This window comes from Cupressus sempervirens, chromosome 11 (assembly GCF_028749045.1).
Source record: "Cupressus sempervirens isolate cs-2001-9-10 chromosome 11, ASM2874904v1, whole genome shotgun sequence".
Classification (NCBI taxonomy): domain Eukaryota; kingdom Viridiplantae; phylum Streptophyta; class Pinopsida; order Cupressales; family Cupressaceae; genus Cupressus; species Cupressus sempervirens.
The window spans coordinates 139166295-139191698 of record NC_143128.1 but is presented as its reverse complement, the minus strand read 5'-3'; positions in this window follow the sequence as shown (position 1 = coordinate 139191698).

The window sequence follows — 25404 nt, the reverse complement described above, 5'->3', positions numbered from 1 at the left end:
ACTTGAATCATGTAATCTAGCCACCTAGTCCTGTCTAGAGTAATAGGTTCTTTACAAGGCTTCCAAGCCTCTAAAAGGTTAGGATCCTCAGGGTATAGATTCTTGAGTTCATCAAACCCTACCACTTCAACCTACATTATTGTTAGCAACAACTATCTCCTACTTAATGCATCTACAACCTTATTAGACATTCCATTTCTATGTTTCAATACAAATGTATAGCTTTGCATGAACTCTACCCATTTCAAATGTCTCTAATTCAATTTACCTTGGATGTTTAAGTACTGCGATGCTTAGTGATCGGTATATAAGATAAATTCTTTTGGAAAAAAATAATGCCTCCATTACTTTAAGGCCTAAACTATTGCATAGAACTCTTGATCATAAATAGATTACTTCTTTGTATCATTTAATTTTTCACTAAAATAGGCAATAGGTTTACCTTCTTGACTCATTACAGCCCCAATAGCACTACCAAGAGCATCACAATCCACCTAGAACATTTTGTTGAAATCGTGAAGTGCCAACATAGGTTCCTTTGTCACCTTCTTCTTTAGTAATTCAAAACTCGTTGTACCTCATGTAGTCCACTTGAGCTCTTTTCTATCCCCCCTCATTGTTTTAGTTAGGGGTGCACATATACTACTAAAATTCCTAACATGAACTTCCTATAAAAAGTAGCTAGACCATGGAATGACCTCACCTTAGTGGAAAAGCTTAGAGTAGGCCATTCTAAGATGACCTTCACCTTGTCTAGGTCCATTTTGAGACCATCAGTTGATACAACAAACCCCAAATAGACTAACTCCCTTTTGACAAGCTACACTTCTTCAAATTAATCAATAATCTCTCTTCCCTCAATCTTTCAAGGACACTACGAATGTGCAATAAATATTCATCCAAAGATTTACTAAAAATCAAAATATCATCTAGATAGACAATAAAAATTTTTCCCAAAAATTTCTTTAGTACCTCATTCATAAGCCACATGAAGGTGCTTGTTGCATTGGTTAGTTCAAAGGGCATGGCTAACCACTCATATACCACCTCCTTTGTCTTGAATGAAATCTTCCACTCATCTCCCTCTTGTATCTATATCTGATAATAGCCACTCTTGATATCTATCTTTGTGAAGTATTGATCTCCTCTCAAACAGTCCATAAGATCATCCATTCTTGGTAAAGGAAACCAATACTTGATGGTTATTCTATTTATAGGCTGAGAATTTGTACATATTCTCCACTCTCTATCCTTCTTTTGTGGTAGCATTGCAGGTACTACACATGTACTCAGGCTCTCTCAAATCAAACCTTTCCTCAACAACTCTTGAACTTATTTGTTTATCTCCCTAGTCTCAGTAGAAGTCATCCTATGAGTAGCCATGTTAGGAAAACTAACTCCAGGGACTAAATCTATTTGATGACTAATTTGCCTTACTGGTGGCAACCCTTCTGGAACATTATCAGATATGACATCTCCATATTCACTTAATAGACCTAAAACTTTAAGTGAAACTTCACTACTACCTTCCTTATCTGTTATAGGAATCAAAGCATAACACATACACTGATGTTTCATGCCATCCAAAAATTTTCTTCCATCAACAAGACATACCCTAGCACTATTGCATATGCTTTCACCCTCCTTTATCAAAGGCTTCAATTTGTGGCAAACATCATCCTTTTTTAGAGAGTATGTATTTGCATGATCATCATGTATAGCACGCCTATCAAATTTTTATAGCCTTCCCAAGAATAAATGGAAGATATCCATTGGAATGATGTTACAAAGAACCTCTCCATGGTAACTCCCAATCTTGAACTTTACTAAACATTACTCACTAACCAGAACCTTACAATCATCTTGCACCTGAGAAATCCAATAGGGTTTGGGGTGTTTCTCCCTCTTGAGCTTTAGCTTTTTAACCATCTCCTCTAACACCAAGTTGTTAGTGTTTCCACCATCAAAAATCATATCACAACATTTACCCTTGCACTTGCACCTAGTATAAAAAAACTCCTCTGTCCAGGTTTACTTTCATAGCTTAGTAATACCCTTTCATTAACTAGAACCTCTCCTCTTCTTACATCCTCTAAATGTGATGATTGTGCATCATCATCCACATGAGAAACCCTTGCTTGACCATCAACTCTCCTATCTACCCTTCCTTGGAATTGAGGGAATTCAAGGGCATTGTGACCTTCTTCATTGCAATGAAAATAGGTACCACAAAAGAGTTCTCTTCTTGAACCTTGTCCACATCCTCTACCTCTTCCTCTCTAATCTCCAAAGTTTTGATTACGAAAGTAGTTGAAACCCTCAATCCTCTGGTTTCAACTAGTACCCACATCTTCATTTTTCTTCTAGTTCTCATTTTGGCCTCCAAATGACCTGGTAGCACCTCCTTCCTCCTTGACTATGCCCTCTTTTCATTCCATCAAACTTTTTGTGTAGCTTCTCCTTAACTCGCAAGGAAAACTGGTATGCCTCTTCAATTCTAGTCATTCTAACTAAAATCAATTCCTCTTGAATGCTTGGTCTTAACCCATTTAAGTAACCAACAACCTTCTTGTTTGCTTCTACATGCCCTACCCTACTCAATAAAATTTCTATATGTATTCCTGAATAGATTTTTCTTCTTTCTTTACCCTTGCATCTTCTTGAACAAATCAAGCTCATAATCAACAAGAATGAACTACTTCTTTAATTTGTCCACTATGCGATCCCATCTTGTGATTTTCTCCTTTACTCTTCTATTTCTTTCCAACTAAATCTCTTGCCACTAGATTTTGGCATGGCCTTTCATTTTGGCCTTCATAAACTTAACCCTATTAGGGTCCCTAATTTCCCCATACTCAAAATATTCCTCCAGCTCATTGATCTAGTTGATCAACTCATCCGGGTTTAGATTTCCTAAAAACATGCTGACATCAATTTTAGGTCTTTTTTCAAGCTTGGAAATAACACTAAAAAGATTCTCCTACACTTAGTTAAGGACTTCTCCATCTCCTTCCCCTTCCTACCCAATATTTCCTTCTTCATTTTCTTCCTCACTTTCGTCACCTATGACAATATTCATCCCTTTGTGGATCTCCTCCTACAATTCTTGGACTTGTCTCTAGAGGAATATTCTTGTATCAAAACTCACAATCACACATTCTTGGTGCAAACTGCCTCACAGTCAATGCTCTATCTATACACTCAAGAAAACCTTCTTTGATACCACTTAATGAGGGTACAACCCAAGAAAAAATGAACACAATAGGAAAAAGGGAGTATTGGAAGTGATATTATATTACATTTAGTACAATAAAAATAGACCAAATGTGTGCCCTATGGGCTTACATTGTTGTCTAATCTTGGAGAAAAACCCTGGTCTAGTACCTTCTCCGAAACTCCACCAAAGACTGCCTTTACAATGCTAGAAATGTTCTTAAGTAAACCCCAATTAGGTTTAGGGTTAGGAATAAATTTTAGAATATGCCATTTGGAATCCACTACAAAAATAAAATTTTCTATAAATTAGGTCAGAAGTCGGTGTAAAATTAGAAGAAACAGAAATGGTAGTCCAACTTCCAGGAGGCATAACTTTTTATCTGGGATTCTGATTGACGAACTATTTACATTTTCAAAAAGCTTTCCAAGTGCTCTATAGGCCTATGGACCAAATTTTCTTGTCCCCAATTTACATGCCCATATGAGGCCATTTAGTGCCTTAAATCTAACTTTGAAGTGCTCTTAGGGGGTCTCCAGGCAACTTAAAACTACAATAACTTTCAAACAGTAAAGTCTTTTGGTCCTGATTCTTTTTCTAAAATGCTTTAAATATAATTATAAAAATTCCTCCAACTAAAACCCTATAAATCATCATAATTATGGATCAATTATAAATAACTTATTTTACTACATTGGCACATATCCCAAGGTGCTCAAAAATTCTAACCTAGAAAACCAATAGTGGAACTATGAGAGTTGGAATCTCTATTTGACCCAAATGGGTATCTAGAAATAAAAACACATTAAACATAAACTAACACTAAGCATATTTTTGGGTGATACAAGATTGCCCTTACACCACTAGATGTTCTTGCATCATGTATATTCAATGAGAAAGTGTTGTACAAAGATCTGTTGCAGCAACTTGAAAAGAAAGAAGATGATTATATAGTGATGGATGATACTCTAAAAACTAATGTTCCAGTAGTTCCTCATGATGTGTAACAACTGCAATAACAAATAACACACACCTAAGTGAATGTTAGATGATCAATAAGGATAAGTAGACCACTAAAAATATTTTCCCCATCCTTATATTCTATTTTACTTACTGATGCTGGTGAACCTAAATGTTATGATGAAGCTGTGCAAGTGGATACTAAGATTCAATGGGAGTCTGTAATGAAAGATGAAATTGACTCTTTACTAAAAAATGAGACATGGGATTTATGCAAGTTTCTTTAAAGTAAAAAGACTTTACAAAATAAATGGGTTTATAGGTTATAATATAAGAGGATGGAGGTAAAAAAATATTTAAAGCCAAGTTAGTTGTAAAAGGATTTACACAGAAAAAAGGAATTAATTTTGATGAGATATTCTCTCTTGTTGTTAAAATGACTTCTATTTGCACTATTTTAAATATTGTGGCTACTAAGGATTTGCATTTAGAGCAGCTTGATGTTAAAACAAATTGCTTTATGGTGATTTGGATGAAGAGATATATATGACACAACCACAGAGATTTGAGGTCAAAGGTAAGGAGAATTTAGTGTGTGATCAAAGAAAAGTTTATATGCCTTGAAGTAAGCACCTCAACAATGGTATGTGAAATTTTACAAGTTTGTACATGAGCATGGATATAATAGGTGTGATTTAGATCATTGTGTTTATTTTAAGAGGTTGGATGATGAAAAATACATTATGTTATGTTTATAGGTTGATGATATGCTTGTAGATGGGTCTAACATGGATCATATTAAGGGGTTTCTTACCAGTTAGCACATGCATTTGCTATTAAGGATTTGGGGGCAGCAAAGAAAATATTTTGTATGAATATTTGTAGAGATATAAGAATAGAAAATTGATGTTATCTCAAGCTAATTCTATTGAGATGGTGTTGCAATGTTTGCTAAAGCTATCACCACACCTTTACCTAGTCATTTGAAGTTGACTAAGAAGATGTGTCCGAAGACATAAGAAAAGGAGAACAAGATGTCTAAGGTACCCTATACTTCATCTATAGGAAGCTTAATATATGCTATGGTATGTACTAGGCCAGATATTGCACATGCAGTGGGAATTTTTAGTAGGCATATGAGTCATTTAGGAACTGAGTGTTAGAATGTAGTTAAATGGATTCTCAGATATTTGAGAGGAACATCCAATAGGTGTTTACACCTTAGGGGCTCTACTACTGATATATAGGGATATGTTGACTCAGATTTGGTAGGGGATATTGATACCAAATGAAGTACTACAGGTTATGTATTTACTATTGGTGGGGCAATAGTGAGCTGGGTTTCTCAATTACAATAAGTTAATGTGTTATCCACTATAAAAGCAGAGTATATTTTTGATATAGAGGCAACCAAGGAGATGATATGGCTTTAGTTCTTCATGGAAGAATTGGGACACCCATAGAGGGATAAATATTTGTTCACAAATAACAAGAGTGTCATTCATCTTGCAAAGAATTCAGCTCTACATTGAAAGACAAAACACATATAAATGTGGTGCCATTTCATTCAATTAGTTTTGGATGATGCATAGTTAAAGCTAGAGAAGATACATACAAATGAAAATCCAACAAATATGTTTACAAAAATAGTGACAGGGGAGAAATTGAACTCATCTTTAGCTTTGGCTGGTCTTCTAGACTGAATAGAGTAAAAGAACAACAGAGTCTAGTGTGGCTCAATATTCTAGTGGGAGCTATAGGTTTAGTAGTGCTATGATTACTCTCCAAGTGGGAGGTTATTATTATGGAGTCTAATCAGTCCCCAAGTGGGAGATTGTTGTAATGTGTAGCGTAATTAGACTTAGAGGTTTATTTGGCATGGTTTCCCTCTTGATTATTTCTATGGGGGTTTGGGAGTAGTACCGTAGGTGTTCTCCCTATCATAGTACAGGGAAGGGTCAAGGGGAAACACCCCCATAGGGGTTTTGGGGGGTAGTGCCCTCAAAGCCAAAAATGACCTTATATTTTAAAAGGCATCGGCTACTACTTTTCTATTATTCTAGCCCTAATTTTGTAAGCAGAAAAAACAAGCTTGTATAAAAAGGCTTAGGGTTAGGGATTTTCATTATGGGTGATGTGAAAATTGGTTCTTGCAATGGTATTGAATTGTAATAGATTATGGATAATAATTAGGTTGTATTCACTAGATCATAATAATATTGAACTTTCTATTAGTGGACGTAGCCCAAGGGTTGGGTGTGTTAGAGTAAATAATTAATAATTAATTGTTTATTCTATTTACTTAAGTTTACTTAGGTTAATGCATTTATTTATTTGTTGTAGTCTAGGATTTTGTTATAAGTTGTTGACAATACGGGAGATTGTTCTCTCCTAAGTCATACTTATCCTCTCACTTTGTTTGAGGATTTTTCACCTCATGTGGATGTATGCTTAGTTGTCACACTTATCTCCTAGCATCTTCTAGCTTGCTCTAGAAGATTCCTTGAGCTCTTTATATTTGAGCTCCCTCATTGTATTTCACAACACATTCTTATTGTAAATACAATTTCATTGTTTTACATATTTTATCTCTCATGTCCATTTAGGGTTTTTCCCTAGCTCCACACTCTTCTCTCCTTGGCTTCCCTTTGACAAGTTATTGCATGTAGGTGATCTTAGGCATCTTCGAAGTTGTATTCATCAACTCCAACATGGTATTAGAGCTTTACTATTGCTGCTTGGTTGAAAGATTTTTGAAGCCATGATTTGAAGTCACAAACCCTAGTTTTTTGTGCATTTTTCTTCAAATTGGGAGAACAAAAAATTTTCAGAGCACATTGGGCCCAAAAAAATGTTGCCATTAGATTCAGAAGGCACTTTTCAGCTAGGATCCATATAAATTTTTTCAATTTTGGAGGTAGGGCTCCGGAGGCAAATTTTTTTTAGTCCAGGCCCTTCTATATGGACGATTTGGGGTTTTAAAATTTTTTAAAAGCATGTGTAGAGTGCACCACTCTGGCTCCACCTAGCGGCCACCACAGGGCCGCTCACCCTCCACCCTACTCAGCCACAGGCTAGCTAAGTACCCCTACCATGCTCAGCCTTTGCTCTTGTCCAGCCTCTCAGCAGTGCTTCTCTTTGCGCCACCTCTGTTCTAGTTCGCCGCCCATGCACAGTCACTGCCAGCAGAGATCCTTTGCCCAACCATGGTCTGATATGCATCCTCTGTGCCCAATTAATAGTTGCACCCAATCAGCATTTTCTGCCACTTGGCAACCTTGTAGGGTGACACGTGGCTTGGGTGCCATGTGGCACCTTGCCACGTGGACCCGCCATGTCAAATTTTGTCATGTGGCTGCCATGTGGACCTACCACATGGTGTGCCATGTGGCTTCTTTTTTACTGCGACAGCTATTGGGCCATCAAATTTAATGTCATAGAATGCTAACATCATCATGATGTCACTGCATCATGTGCCTCTTGCACCTCTCCAAGGTCCTTTTTGACCTACCTTTAGTTTTTTGGCCATAACTTGAGCATACAGATGTATTTTTCTGATCTAAAAGAAGTGTCGAAAAGCTGATTCTGAGACAAAGACATTGGTGTAGGTTCTTTTAGGTTTGGATGCAATTTTGTTGCATATTGTTTTAGTTGAAGTTTGGAGTTATGTTTTTTACTCTGACATGCATATCTTTTGCGTCCCATGTCCATTTTTTGAAAACGTTATATTTTTGGAAAGAAGGTTCTATCTACATTCTGAAAATATTATCATTTCCTTCAGATTTTGCCCCATGCTCTTTCTATTATTATTTTGGCATTTTTGGTTCATGGTGGATATCTTGAGTGTTTTAGGTCCGAGGATCATTTTCTTGGTATGGGATCCTTTTTTTGGGCTGTACTATGTCTTGTATCAACTTGTTTTTGGTTCTGATCATTGTAGCTATCATTTGTAAGCACTTTTATGTATCACACTGAGATAAAATGTCACTCTTTCATTCTCGGGGTCATGAATGTTGTTTTGAGACAGTTGTACTTGCACTATTTTTCATAAAGTACCATGGGGGGATAGGTTTTTCCATTTTTGTGCCCTCTTCCTTTGTCAACTGATAGAGTTAGTTTGACCGTGTCTTTATGGGTGTTTGTACCTCTTTCCCTCTCTCGTCATTCTTGGTTTATTTGTAGGAGACTTTGGCCCACCTTTTCAGTTGCCTGTCATCTCACCTCATCTACGTTAAGGGGGGGTTGTTATGTTGTTCTAATGATTTTGTGGTTCAATAGTTCATTAGTGCTAGCTATGTATTCAGTGGTTGATCCTATATACAAGGCGATTGCAGTGGCTGGCTATGTATGCATTTCGGTGAGATGGATTATCTACCATATAGACACACTCAGTCTGTGCTTTCTTCTTCCACAGAGGTTTTCCAAATCAGCATTTTTCTTTTTGACGGCAAATTTTGTGACTTCTTCATGCTTTAATGATGTTGTTCATGATCACTCCTTATTCCTATTTTAGGGGACATTCCCCTAGTTGGAGGCTTCTTCAATTCTTCACTAGGTTCTTACCTCTTTTTGGGGGAGGGTTTTTCCCACGTGGTTTTCTCTCTTTCCCCATTTTCAGAGGTTGTATCTCTTTGCATTGTACATGGTTACCTAACATGGCTTTTTTGTCGGGACCCATTTTGCATTTCATCTTAGTTTTGTGAGCTTAAGGCATTCCCCTAAGTTGCACTTAAGGGGGGGTGTTAGAGTAAATAATTAATAATTAATTATTTATTCTATTTACTTAACCTTACTTAGGTTAATGCATTTATTTATTAGTTGTAGACTAGGAGTTTGTTATAAGTTGTTGACAATACAGGAGTTTATTCTCTCCTAAGTCATACTTATCCTCTCACCTTGTTCAAAGACTTTCTACCTCATGTGGATGTATTCTTAGTTTTCACACTTATCTCCTAGCATCTTCTAGCTCACTCTAGAAGATTCCTTGAGCTCTTTATATTCGAGCTCCCTCATTGTATTTCACAACACATTCTCATTGTAAATACAATTTTATTGTTTTGCATATTTTATCTCTCATGTTTGTTTAGGGTTTTTCCCTAGCTCCACACTCTTCTCTCCTTGTCTTTCCTTTGACAGTTTATTGTATCTAGGTGATCTTGGGCATCGTCAGAGTTGGATTTCATCAACTCCAATAGGGTGAACCACATTAAATCTTGGTGTCTTTTGTTCTCTTTTATGTGATCTACTATTTTTTGGTATTGGTTATATTTGCATGTAGCTATTATTTCTATTTGAGGTTAATCCTAATATTTAGAACTACATATTTTTTAGATTGCCACTTTTTGGCACACCATGATCCTACACATAGTCTTTAGTTTTTGCTCAAAATCTATCCTTGTAGAAGATTTGGTCCCATTGAGCATCTTTTGAAAAATGTAAAAATAAGTAACCAATGAAGGGATCCTAAGGTTGAGTCACCTTATCCCAATAATCTCCTACTTTAAGAATACCCTCTAAGAGTCAAACTCATGAAACTATAGCATTAGATTCATATATGAAACCACACAATTCTTTACACATGCTCTCATGCTTGATCTATAAAATTGGCCAAACAACAAAACCATAAGACTCATGCAATAAAAAATTCTTTGGAATATTATCAAACTCTAATGTACTCACAACCTATATTTAAGCATTAACAACATCAACTTGAAATGCCAACAAAAATGTGAAGTAATCCTCTAGAAAACAAGATAAAACATTAGCCAGAACAACAACCAAATTGAGTTCTCCAGTCCATTTGATAATCCCATAAGACTTAAAATAGCATCCACAATGAATGCTAACTCATCCCATCACCCATACCTCAAAGACATCAACATTAGAAATCTCACGCCAACAATGTAACCAACTCATAATGTATAAAATCAAGATCCTTGTATAAAACTAGTCAATGAAGACCAAATACATTCCAAAACTCCAACTAAATGGGTAATGTTGAATATGAAAGATCAAAGACATATTGAGTCTACTACTCACAACATATAGAAAGTATAACCATGTAGTATCGAGGACCATCAACAAAGATATGAAATTTTGATGGAAAAATTATTTGTAAGAAACATCTTCCCATGTAGGATTGACTCCTAAGTCTCCCCTTTGAGTTCTAGAATAACACGGTATTCAAAGTTATTGCAAAAAAATTTGGTTCCTTGTTGTTAGTTGATAAAGCTAACCATATGATGTCTCACTTTTTATTTTCCAAGATTTGTGTCAGTGTTATGGTGAACAAGATTTTCCTGATAGTTGTTATATTAGACTCTAGGTTTGGCATGTATGTTCAATCCGTAGCCTTTGAAAAAGAAGATTTTTTTTGTGTGAGTTGCAAAAGATTTTCTCATGTTGAAATCTCTTTCTCTTCCACTCCTTTCATGATGGAGGGCCCTACCAAGGGTTTTCGATCTAAAGTTTTGGACTCTGGGCCTTCTTCTCTACCCTTGACTACTCCCACCTTAGGTGCAAACTTGAAGGCTTTATATAGGATGAGAAATTCTCTAGTTAGCAATCCTTGTTTGAACCATGGCATTGGCCCACTAATAATTCCTACTGAAGAAAAAATTCTTGATGTGACAATGAAATCTCTTCTTCACTCCTCTTCATTAGCAATAGGTTTTTTTGGTCTTACAACCCTCCCTCTTATCCCTCTTATTGGAAACTCTTGCATTCAATGGTGTTACCTTGCCCTTCATCTCGTGGTGACATGATGAACTCAAGTTTAAAGACATTTCCTCCTCTTCCCAAGAGAGTGGGTCTTCCTAAACCCCTTTGGGGGTTCCAATGTGACTCATAAAATATCCTTTTCAAGGAATTTCAGTGGATAGTAGACAAGAAAAATTGAAAAAAACAAGAATAGACTTGATGTGGGTAAAAATACTAGAGTGGTTAGGCCCTTGTGCCTAGTTTTAGGGTCTAAGTTATCAAGAGAAAGAGTGGGAAGCCCGAGACAAACTCATGTATATAGAGGCCTAAATAATGCTAATGGGACTTAAGACTATTGGAAGTTGGTGGACACATTTGGGGAGCCCATTCAAATTAGAGTATTTTCTTAAACAAAAAAATTGATGCTTAAAATCCTTTTTTGGGACCTTAGGGTTATGAATAATCATTTAGAGTAGCATATGTTGAAATGTGCTTTACAGAAATTGAAGGCAAATATTTTCCTCATCCAACAAATGAAGATGGAAATAGAAGGAATGGAGAAGACTATGAAACATATTTATCCTAGATTGTCTTGGTTATCTATGGACTCCTAGGGTGCTTCAAGTGGGTTAGCTATTATATGGAATGCAAGTAAACTATTAGGTACTCTTCTACACTTTTTTGATAATTCTATCATTATATTTTTTTTTGACCTTGCCTCTTGTTATTCTTATGTTATAGTACATTTTAATACTCCTAACAAAAATGTTTAGAAGAAAAAAATTTGGCAATCCCTCTCCAACTTTATGAATAACGTAGATTCTAAATGGATGGTTTTTGGTAACTTTAATTCCCCCTTCACCCATTAAAGAAAATCAGTGGCAATGAAGACTTCTACGACAACATGGCAAACTTAGGGGATTTTTTCCTGAATTCAAGCATTATTGACCTTGATCTTAGGGGGCTAACTTTATGTGGACTAACATAAGATAGGGTAAAATTCTTGTTGAAGTAAAGCTTGATAGGTTTTCAATTTCTCCTAACTAGAGTAATATAGATTATTTCCACCTGGAAGCTAAGACCTATACTAGGTTAGACCATAATGCTCTTCTCTTATATTAGAAATTAAGAAAAAGGGTTGATGGTCCCTTTAGACTTGAGAATATGTGCATTTCTAAGCACAACCTTTAGGACCTAATTTTTTCTTGGTGAAACATTCTAGCTAAGACTTTCCCACTGATAAAGCTTGGGATGAAGTTGTTTATTGTGAGCGATAAAGTCAAAAATTGAAATAAATTCTTCTTTGGAAATATCTTTGATAAAAAAAAAGTCATTGAAGGCAAGGTTGACTGGTATACAATTGAACTTGGAAATAAATCAAGAAGATATGAGTTTGAGCCTGCAAGAATGAAATCTAAGACACCAAATGATTTCTTTTTATATTTAGAAAGAAATTTTATGGAAGCAAAAGTCAAGCATCTAGTGACTAAAAGAAGGAGATAGAAATACTAGGTTCTTTTTCCAAAAGATTATGAAGCATAGGAGCATAAATTGTAGTACATCCCTCCCTTGTGCTAATGTGGATGTGGTGTGAGAAGAGGAAGATGTTAACATTAAAGCTATCAATTACTTCTTAGAGAGAGGTACCCAAGATCTTGATGTTAACAACCCCAATGACTTGCTTGGTTGTATTCCTTTGTTAGTTTTTGGTAAGGATAATGAAGCTTTGATGACTTGTATCAATAGAGATAAGGTGAAATGTGTAACTTTCTCTTTCCAAGCATTCAAATCTCCATATCCTAGTGGGTTCCTTAAGAAAATTTTCCAAGAATACTAGGAGATAGCTATTGAAGATGTCTTCAAGGTTGTTTTCCATTTCTTTAGAACTGAGACAGTGGATGATATTACTAAACAAGATTATATCACACTTATTCCCAAGAAAGGGGACTCAACCTCCATGAATGATTACTTCCCTATTAGTCTCTATAACACTATATATAAGATTATTGCTAAAGTTGTGTGTAATAGAATGAAACCAATTCTTGATAAATTGGTTTTGAAAAACCAATAAGGCTTTATGGGAGGAAGAAGCATTATGGTTATGGCCATTACAAGTCATGAAATTTTCCTTTCAATATATGATAATGATAAGGCTACCTTGGCCCTTAAACTAGACATATTAAAAGATTATGACCAAGTGAAATGGTCCTTTGTAGACAATGTCCTTTCTAGATTCAAATTTAAAGGGAGGTTTCATAGGATGATTATGAGTTGTTTTTCTATGAATAAATATGTGGTGCTTGTTAATGAAACTCCTATAGGGTTCTTCTCCATAGGAGCAAGCCTAAAAAAAGGAGATTTCATTGCACCCTATTATTTCATTCTGGTGGTTATAGTCTTGGACACAAATCTTACCAAGGTTTTACTCTCCAATAGTGTGTCTAGTGTTAAAATTGTCACTAAGGTCCCTCCTTCCACACACCAATAGTTTGTGAAGGATGCTATCCTTTTCAGTTAGAAGCCATAGCTTGGAAAACACTTATCACTAATTCTACTACATTTTCAGGAAAACATATCAATTTTCATAAAAGTAAGCTCTTGTTCTTCAATACTAGGCTTGATGTTCAACTATGTATCTTAGGGGTTTTGGGATGTAACATTGTTACTATCTTTGAACTGTATCTTATTTTCCCACTCTCTCCCTCAAAACCTTATTCCCACTACTAGAATGAGATCATTGAGAAATTCCAAAGAGTGTTGGCTAGAAGGAAAGGTAAGCTCCTAAGTTTGGAAGGGAAACTACTTCTTCTCAAAGCATGAATCCAAAGTATCCCAATGTACATTGTGTCCATTATCCTTATGCCTACTAAATTTGTAGATGTACTTGAGAGAATTCAAAAATTCTTCCTATGGTCTATCATAGAGGAGAAGAGGAGAATGGCCATGCTTAGTGGGAATCAAGTGTGTGAACCCAAATATGAAGGCAAATTATAAGGAATTAGAAGTATTAGGAGTATGAGCAAACCTTTAGTATCCAAAGTAGGATAACCTATTTTAGAAGAATCTAAGGAATGGATGAAGATTCAAACAGATAAATATCTATCTTATGATACTTTCAAATTCTTAGTAAACATTAATAACAGTAATAGTTCCTCATCTTTCTATCCAAGGAAGATTTTAAAAACAATATGGATTATAGAAAAATGCAGCAAAATGATGATCAAAAATCAGAGAAAATATGTTTTCCAGATAGAAAGCTGGAAGGATGACCTTGACTGGCTCTCCACTACAATAGTTAACAAAGTGGAGAATTACCTCAAGTTTGAACAATGGTAAAATTGTATCAGTAGATTTGGTTAATATTTGGCAAAGACATAGGGAATCTCATTAGATTGCATATATCAAAAGGGATGATATCTTCTCTCTAAGAGATATATTACTAGACCCAATTATGTTTAACCAGCTTGAGGAGGAAAAGAATATTTAGAATCATATAAGCAATGGCCTTTTCTCAATTAGTTTAGCATACCTATCCTTAGATCCTTTGGGTGACAAAAATCAGCTTTGGAAAGAGGTCTAGATACCTAAGCTATTCACTATGATTAACTAATTTGATTGGGTAGTTGCCCACAAGAAAATTCATACTTTAGATAACCTTTCTAAGAGATGTTTTAGTTTTTCTAACAAAAATGTTATGTGAAAATGACGCTGAAATACTTGACCATCTTTTTATGTATTGCTCCTATACTAGTGATCTTGGAGTCTTATTTTTATGGAGACTCAAGTCAATATATTGATTCTATTCTCTATCAAATATGTTATCTCTCTCTAGAGAAACTCCCTTTTTCACCACCTATTTCTTAGAAACCTTTAGCTTCTTATTTTACTTGTGGTGGCCTACACTATTTGGAAGGAGAGAAATAATAGAATATTTAGAGAAGATAAGAAGGAAACTCTTTCTCTCTTCCATATTGTTAAGATAATTATCAAGGAAAAACTTAATTCTATGAGATCATCTAATGCACTTTGTTTGCATGGGTTACTTGATCTAAGAATTAAATAAAAGTGGAATATTAGCCAAATTCTAATAAACATTAATTGGCAATGTATATGGAATAGGAAACACTATAAATTGACACCTCTAGAAGAGAACTAGCTTAAATGTAACGTAGATGGTCTTTTAAAAGGAAATCTAGGAAGGCTGGCATGGAGGGACTCATTGAGGACTACCATGGAAATATTATTATGGTCTTTTCTAAGAACTTCAATTTTATTTCAAATTACTTCTGTAAGGGAATAGCAATGTGGTATGGTATCAAAAATGTTACAAACATATGGAGAGATCAATATTATGGTGGAGGGAGATTCTAAGGTTATCATTGATATACTACAGAATAATGCAAGATGTCCATGGAAAATCCATAGTCTTATGAATGACTAAAAAAGAAGCCTTCTCTCCTTTAACAATGTTAGAATTTGTCACACTCTAAGAGAAGGAAATCATGATGAAAACTACTAGGCAACTTGGGGATTGAACTTTGAAGATTGCGACCACATTATTGTTGACATTAAGGTCAATTTGTCTATTAGTAACTTAACACTTATTCATTTTGTTACATTACTACCAAGCTCTATAGTTTCTACCAAGATCATCATTCATCTAGTAGTGTTAACCGAGTTTTTTAGTTGCTACCAAGTTAAATAATCAGATTGCAGTTCATGCCAAGCTTCACAGTGTCTATCGAGCATCTAAGATAGTTTACAATATCGCTCGAGCATAGTAGAGTCTACTTAGCTATCCAATAGAAGTGATAAATATCTTAGTGTTAACCAAGCTCTATAGTGTTAACCAAGTATATAAGTGTCTACAAATCTCACAGTGTTAACAAAGAGAATGCAATGTTGATCAAGTCATGCAGTGTCAACTGAGTGATTTAGTACCTATCGAGTTTCTTAGTGTTCACCGAGTCATACAATGTTAATCAAGTTTATGCTACTTGAAGTGATCATTATGGAGTGAGCTTCAACTTTAATTGAGTTCCGAAGTTTTCTAAGTGTTGACATTGTTTGTTGAGTGTTAGAACATCACCAAGTTGTCTTCAAAACCCAAGTTATAGCAATGAGCCAACTTTTTGAATTATGATGCATTTGGTATTGTAATCAACTCTAGAAGGTAATCAAGTGGATTGGTATATATATGTAATATATTATATCATATCTAGAATATGGAAGTATTAATGAGTATATGAACTAAGAAGAAGATGAGTACGAATTGAAGAAAGCTACAAGCAACATATGGTACAATAGAAACTTATCTATCACAATAAGTTGATCATTTCAATTCAAGGAATCTCATTCAATAAATCAAAGTTGTAGATTAGACATCAACCACTGATTCATTCTAACAAGCGCATTAGTCAAATCCTTTAATTGGGTGGACTTAAGAATATTTTGCTAAATCTCCTAACAAAGTAAATACTTCGATGTATGTTTATAAATCCTCTAACAAGGTGGACCTAATAGTCCTTATTGCTTCTAATAGGGAAGATCACCAGAAGTGGTTAATTATAAGCCTTAACATGTCAACCTTACACTACAATATTAAAGCTTGTGGGTATTATCCCCATCCCAATTTTACTTTCTATTTGGAAGCTTTTTGTGTCACCATATCTTGTGTCAAAGTGTTATAAATAGTTTAATCCTTTCATTCTTTCATGCATGCAATTAGATCATAATAATATATGAAGGATTAATTGGAGAAGTGAGTTAAAGTTATATTGGTTCTTGATTCACCCTTCCCCTCTTAGTAACCTAGCCTACCTTATATTTCCAACAATTGGTATTAGAGAATTTGGTTCTCACATTAGAACTTTAACAGCTTGAGAAAAGATCTGAGGAATAGAGGTATACAAGATAGAAAAGACTATCAAGAATGAAAGGTTGGATATGGAATTGGCTATTGGACAACTCAAGAAGGCAAAGGAGAAACTCTCTCAATCCTTGCATAAAAGGAAAGATCTTTCAACACAAATGGATGACAATCTCTACATTGAAGAAAGAATTGAAGACCTATGACCACAAATAAATTTAGATGAAGTTGATGCAACAAACAAATACTTTCTTGAGAAGGATTTTATTCTTCAAGAAGAAGTCAAAAAGCTAAAAAGAGAGCAAGAAATCTAATTAGTTAGATTATGTGGATTCATGGAACAAAAGGAAAAATAAAAACAAGATATAGAAGAAAAGTACAATGAAATTCAAAAACTTTCCCTTAAAAAAACATACTTTATTGATCAACTCAATGACACAAATCAAGAGCTTATCAACATAAGGACAGAGAATGAAAGACTACATAATGATCTCAATGTGGAAAATAAAGCAAATGAGAGAATGATGAAATCTCAAGAAAGAATGAATCAATTGAATGATAAAAATCAATATAGACACAAAGGTAAAGTTGGATTAGGATATATAGATGAAGGCAAATCATCTTAACAAAGAGCTCAAAAGAACAAAAGCCCTACTTGTAGTCATTGTGGTAAGATAGGTCCTACATCAAATAAGTGTTGGAGTAATGGTAAAGAAAAATTGAATGGAAATTGTTACAACTATAATAAGCATGGACATAGAGCAAGTGTATGTACAAATAAGCCAAAGTTTGAAGGAAAGTGTCACAATTGCAGAAAACAAGGACACAAATCTTTAGAGTGCAAGAGCAAGAAGTAGAAGCTACCAAAGAAAATTGTGAAAGTACTATTTGGTTGGGATTACAACACATGGTGTAGGTGCCACTACTATTATGAGTTTTGACATATTGGAGAAAATTTTGTAAAATATCACATGAGGAAAAGATACTCTAAAAAGAAATTTTTTATTTGTACAAAACTTGGAAATCTTGCTAAGAATTGTATGAAGAAAGGTAGAGAAGAAGATGAAAAGGAGAATACAAAGGAAGCAGAACTTGAGGAAGAGGAACCTCCCAAGAACAAAGGGAAGGTTGCAATAAAGAATACTACAAAGTCTTCCCCTACCATGCTCACAAAATGACCCACCAAATCCAAGAGGAAACTAAAGTGGGGTGAAGAGGATGAAGCCGGACATATTATATTTTATAGGTTTTCCCTTACCCTTTAGGAAAAATTGAAGAAATTGGAATAGGTTATAGGTATGACATGTTTTAAATCTCTTAAGCATGAGACTAGGAGCCAAGAGGAGAAAAAAAAATTGAGGATGCCCTTGTGTTAAAATTAGGTAAGTGGAAGTATTCTCCTAACGAGCTAACACAAATTTCTTGATTTGATCCTAAAAATTGTCAAACCTCAATGGGATAATGCAATGAAAGTTGCTAAAGACATCAATGGACAAACCTTGAGACAACTTATATGCCAAGTTTCAATGAAAAAGAGGTGAAGGAATCATTGAAAATGAATGAGAAGAATCTTATACCTAAATTCAATAAATGTCTTATATTGCTAAAGGATGTGGAATCTATGGTGAAGTCTAATACTACAACATGGAAAAACATCTATGGGCTATACAAGACTAGTGATTTTGTTGTGTAAGTAGATGAAAAAGATGTTGAAGAAGATGATGTGGAAGAGGAAGTAGAAATCAAAGATGATGAGATAGACAATATAGATCTAGATAATGCTGATGAGGAAGAAGGACAAGAAGCCATTGAAGGAAGTCTTCCAAAAATTTAAAGTATTGTGGAGTCTGATACAAAAAATATTGCAATAGAAGTTATGACTTTTGTTAATCATTTTTTTCCTTCCCACTAGAATCTCCACATTTGAATTCAATGTAGTAATGTTCACAAGTTTGAAATATTCAAATATTCAAAAGGGGCACAAAATACCTTATGCTAACCTGATAATATTTCTTCCCTGCGCATTTTAATGTTTCTACGGGCCCACAAGTCCCTATCGTCAGATCTCGAAAGATGAATGGTTGGCACTATCTCGCTATGGGAAGTTGCACATTATTTTTACATAGTGACATAGTGCCTTTTGGCCATGTGGCCGGTGGGTCCTCCTTTTCCTTTTTGTTTCTCTTGCACCGGGTTTTGATAGATCCACAGTGGGTGCTATGGCGCTATCAAAAAATCTATGTTCCTCACCGTTAGTGACATAGCACCCAAATGGAAAGTGATACTATGGAAACATCAGAAGGAAGGTGGGTCCCAAGTATGCCCTGCTGGATATCAGTGATGAAATGTGGCACACATTGGCAATTGGTCAATTTTTTTTCATTGGTTAAGGTATGACTATGTAGAATGTGGGTCTTGCTTCACTTGGCGGGCCATAAACGAGAATTTGTCCGACAGGTTGGCACGTGGCCAATTTATTATTGGTTGGTATACTGATAGGTCAAATCCATCTTGCTCACCGCCAGATCTCAAAAAATCAATGGTGGGTGCTATCTCGCTATGGAAAGCTGTGAGGATATTACCCATAGCAACATAGCACCTCGACGATGTGTGGCACAGATGACATCATGGGACTGCCCTTCTCCAAAGTAATATTATAGCTTGTCCTCAATGGTAGTTGTTAGGTGGGTCATAGTACAATGGTGATATTTCATTGGTCCACTCAGCCAACTTGGTGTGTAGTTCTACAAGTTTGTTGATCACCATAGATCTAAGGAAAATTGACGGTACACATTATCTCGCTATGGAAAGCTACGAGGATATTACCCATAGCGACATAGCACCTTAATGATGCATGGTAGGCTGGGGTTGAGTGTTATGAAATTGGAGGGATGGTACTAGTTTGGGTTGAGTTGGATGCCAAGTGTGCTGAGTTGGTTCGTGGGCCTAGAACTTTTAAGGGTAGTGCATAGTAATACGAGTCTTCATGATCATCAGATCAGTCTAGATCCACGGTGGGTGCTATCTTGCTATTAAATATTTCTCAGGGGATATGCATAGTGACATAGCACCTCAATGACACATGTTCCAATAGGTCTGGTGGAGGCAATAACGGTTAGATTTTTTGGTAGTTAATGTGAATATCATAGTTGGAGTTTGAGCAATTGGCGCAGTTAGTAAAGAAAGATTGGTCAAACTTGGGAAGACCTTGTGGGGTGGCAAAGTGAAAAGAGATTGTTGGTCCACATGGCTCATTCTGGTGCCAAGGTTATGTTGACTTGTTGACCACATTGGTTCATGAACTTAGAACAGGGGATACTGAGGGTTTTTGCATAATCTGATCTTATGATCGATTCCAACCACCCTAGAGTAAATAGGAAACAAAGGGAAACACTATACACCCTAATCCAACCTATCTACCTAGTCAGAGCATAGTTATGGTACCATTTCTATCTTTTCAAGGCCCTATTTTAGTTAAAAATCAGATTTCATGGTACCAAAAAGCTATATTCAGATCAAATTTTCTTCTGGATCCCCATGATTATTCCCTATAGGACTTCAATGTAGTGGTTGGGGAGTAACTTTAGTTAGAGGACATCTTATTTATGCCTGAGCTATAAAGGAAACTTCTAAAAATTTTGAAGGGTTGACCTTTCTCTATTTTCTCTGTTATTGCTCTGCAGATTCTCAGTGTAAATTCCCCTGTGCCTCTGAACTACATGATTTTCTGCCTTATCTCTTTTAGCCATTATGAAAATTCAAGAACTCTTTGCCTCTTATTGGTGTTTTTTAGAGATCTATGATCTAAATGACTATATCTCCTTGTCCTATGAATGATAATATAAGTGAATCTCTCTTTCCTTGTGTCATTCATCTTGGTCTTCTAATTTGCATGTGATTATTAGAGTAAAGCAAGTTTGAATGTGTATATCCTTAGTTTCATTATGGTTCAAAAGTGCATATATGGGTAGAGATTGGTTTGAATACACTATTTTGGTGCATCACTTCTTTAGATTAGATTAGGTAGATTTTCTTTTATGCTCTCCTTCTCCCTTTTCCTCTCCAAGAGTAGTTAGGTGCATCCTGATAGTAAGAGGAATCCAGCCTTCTCCAAAGACTCAACCTCATACTTCAAGTCCCATAGTTTGGAGGTTGTTTCCATGTTTCATGAGGTCATCCTTAGGTAACAACTTTGGACAAGGGTGCAAACTTCAGTGACAACAACTTCCTTTCCTCATTCTTTGAGAAAAGCCTTAGTGGAGTTAGGCCCAAAGATGGTTTCTACCAAGTTGGTTGTGGTTACAACTTGATCACCTAGAACCCAACCAATCTTTGAAATTATGCTACCATTGTTTTAATGACTAAAGTGTCTAACATTTCATTTTTCAAGAAACAAGTCTTTCTAGCATCAAGCTTGACCAAGAAATAACAAGGTATTATTGTTGTTAGTGTTATTTCTACTATTAGTACATTTGGTGCTATTCCTACATTTTCAACTATTGTTTCCACCATGGATCATGCAATGACAATTGAGATTTAGCCTCAATTGAGCATTGAATTTTTGATTAAGGGAAAATAAATTGTTCATTATACTATTCTAGTAGAAAAGGGTAAAGAAGAGGAAATTTATCTAGATGAGGACATTGTTATTCTAAATTGGTATACCTCTAACCCCACCCCTAAAGAGATGGACACCCTTGGAGAAATTTGGAAGAAGAGAGAAATGTGGCAAAAGCTCAGAGAAGAAAGGAAAAAGAAAAATCAATTTGTTGAGGATATGAAGAGCATATTTGTAGATACTTTGAGCATTGAGGTTGATGAGAAACAACCTATTCTAGATTAGCTATGTTGAAATTTTTGACAAGTACAATGATGAAATGAATGGACAAGAAAAATGGTTATAGAAAGAAGAGAGAGAATTTGAAAATAAAGTTTTGGATTAAGTATCATAGAAGATTATTATTGATCAAGTAGAACTGTGTACTATTCTTGGTACACTAGAATCATCTATAAATAATGTTATTTCTTTATTTTTCAAGTTGAGTGACACATCTATCTTTACTAAGGAAATCAAGAATAAATTATCCACGATAAATGAGGATATGAAGGAAAGTGCACATCAACTATCACTTGATCCTAATTGTCGTTTTGCACACTTTACAAAGATCAAATACCTCACAAATCTTAATGTAAAATTTCTAAGTGAAGAAGTGAGAATTAGGGCTACACTCACATAAATTCAAGGCATGATTCTTCCAAACATGGATGCAATGCAAAAGCACATTGCACACATGAAAACATTGATCCATGATAATGACTTCTCCATATTTGACCACATGATAGGACTATTAGTAGAGGTATAGAAAGCCTTGCATGCATCCAAGGTATTTCAAGAGAATTGGGACAAGACTATGGTAATAATTTTGAAGGTACATAGTGATTTCTTGTCACATTTTGGTATTAACTTGTAAAAAGTTTGTGCCTTTGGCATTTATGTCAGAAAGGGGGAGAAGACATTGTTTATTGATAAAAGGAAGAGAAGATTATCATACTCTAGATATATGTATAAGGGAGAAATATATGTGTGGGAGGGTAGTAATATGAAGCATATATATAGATTAGTAGAAAATATGTTTACAAAAGCAATTTTGAAAAATCATAAAAATAGAGTAATTTACTAAGATACAACAATAGCAAGTCAAAACCCAATTGAAGACACAAAATGTTGATAAAGTAAGTTTTTTACTTCTAATTGTGACAAATCAGATTTTTGGTATGATAATTATTTTTGTCACTAATTCCAAAGGGGTTATTGTTGACATTAAGGTCAATTTTTCTATTAGTGACTTAACACTTAGTCATTTGGTTACATTACTACTAAACTCTATAGTTGCTACCAAGCTTATCATTCATCTAGCAGTGTTAACCAAGTGTTTTAGTTGCTACCTAGCTAAATAGTTAGATAGTAGTTCATGCCAAGCTTCATAGTGTCTACCAAGCATTTGAGATAGTTTACAGTATCACCTAAGTGTAGTAGAGCCTACCAAGATATCTAATAGAAGTAATGAAGATCTTAGTGTTAACTAAGCTCTGTAGTGTTAACCAAGTATATCAGTGTCTCTCAAGCTCATAGTGTTAACAAAGACAATCCAGTGTTGGCCGACTCATGCAATGCCAACCAAGTGATTTAGTATCTATCAAGTTTCTTAGTGTTCATTGAGTCATACAATGCTAACCAAGTTTCTTCTAATTGAAGTGATCAATATGGATCGAGCTTCAACCTCAATCGAGTGCCAAAGTTTGTTGAGTGTTGACAATGTTTTTCAAGTATTAGAATATCACCAAGTTATCTTCAAAACTTGAATTACAACAATGGACTAACTTTGTGAATTATGATGAATTTGGTATTGACGTAGCTAACTCTAGATGGAAATCAAGTGTATCGATATATATGTGATGTATTATATCATATACAGAATATGGATACAAGCAACATATGGTACACCAAACACTTATCTATCATAGTAAGGTGTGTTGGAAATGATAGAAATGATCATAAGAAAAGTTGTTGGAATGATATATGGAAATGGTAAAGAATGTTCTCAATCATTGTTTTTTTATTGATGTCAAACTTGCTACTTGCAGGAATGAAAATTGCTTTAGTGATCCAAATACTATCAATTAGTTGATTGTCAAGGAGGAGGTAATCAATAAGATATAACTAGAACATCTAGAGAAAGGTTGAAGTTATGATGTTGTAATGAAGTACAAGAATCAGCTAAGCCATTGATGAAAAAGTGTGTTGATGACATACTATAAGACACATAGAATTGGCACACTGAAACATATCAAAGATGTAAGGTTTTAGCTAAGACATTTGTAAAGCTCAAATAAGTTCATTAGAAAGAAGGAGCTGAGCAAGCTAGTATGTGTCGAGAAAATTCCTAGTAAGTGCCGAGTAAACTTCAAGTGCTGAGCAAGTTCAAGTGTCAAGTAAACTTCAAGTGCCGAGTAAACTTCAAATGTCGAACAAGTTCAAGTGCCAAGTAAACTTCAAATGCCAAGAAAGTTCAAGTGCCGAGTAAACTTCAAGTGCCGAGCAAGTTCAAGTGCCAAGTGATATCGAGTGCCAAGTAGAGATAGGTGTCAAGTAACACAGAGATGCCGAGCACTAGTAAAACCAATAGTGCCGAGTAACACAAAGATGTCGAACACCAGTAAATCAATAATGCTGAGTTGCTACATTATTTTGAAAATTGAAGATTCACCAGATCTAAGCCGACAAGGTTGTTATCTAGAAGTTTGTGAATTAAAATGGAAGATAAGAATGATGATCTGGTGGCAAAAAACACCATGTAAAACATTTTTAAGAATACAACTGACAAATTTTGAAGATAAAAACAAGATATGAGGTAGATACATTGTATCCTACCTAATCCATTCAAAACCCTAAAATTGGAAAGGGAGAAATGAGTGAAAAAGGCAAATCAGATTTCTATTTAAGGAGTCATAAGTTAATAAAAGAGAGAGAGAGAGAGAGAGAGAGAGAGAGGCAGTCAAGCATGAAAGCATGAAATGCTGAAGGAGGTGCTAAGGAGATAAGAGAGCATAGAGACTCTATTTCAGTAAGAAGACCCCTGATATGGATGCATTGGTACAATGAGTTAGAATACTCAAGGAGACAAAGCTTGAGAAGAAGTCAAGCAGTCAGAGCTGAGGTGTTTGAAGCCAAGCATTAGGATTGAACTGAAAGTGTGATCTAAAATCTACAAAGCATGTTGTAAGTTATATCAGATCAAAAGATCATTATCGTTACTTTCTAGCAATTGTAATAGTAAAGTTTAAATCCTATGGACTTAGGTTGGTTTAATAGCCATGAGATAAATCCTTTAACAGGGTGACATTCCAAGTGAATGTTCTAAAGTCCTTTAACCAGGCCCATTCCTAATAGTTTGGTGAAATCATCTAACAAGATCACATTTAACAGTGTGTTGTAAGCCTTTAACAGGGTATCACTTCAAAAGAGTGAGAATCAAGTAGCATGTTATTGGTGGTTTTTCCCAAATTGGGTTTCCACGTAAATCATTGTGTCATGTGTTGATCTTGCATGTTTTATCTTTGCATGTTGATTTACTGTAACTTGCTAATATGGTTGATTTAAAAGTTTGGATGGATGAACAGTGTATGGATTCATAAAAAATAGTGAAAAAGTATTAATAGGGAATTTGGACCTTGAATAACTGATTCAAACCCCCTCTCAGTTATTCTAAAGAATTCTAACAATTGGTATCAGAGTCCTACTGCTGACTTAGTTTAAAGGAACTATAAGAAAAAAAGATCAAAATGCCTAAGAGAGAAGTTCCCAAGCTCATTAAAGACAACTTTGTTGCATGGCAAAGCTTGATGAAGCTACATCTTGGATCCATAGGATATTATGACCAAAATTTAATTGTCACTGAACATGTAGATCCAATAGGTGCTCCTACTACAAAAGATATGAAAAACAAGCAAGAACACAATTAGACAATGCTGAAAATTGCCTCTGCACTTAGCTATGCTGAATTTGATGATATCAAAGGATGTGATACTGCATTCAAAATGTGGAAAGCCCTATCAAACATCTATGGAGGAGATCAAAATGTACAAAGAGCAAAAAGAGAAA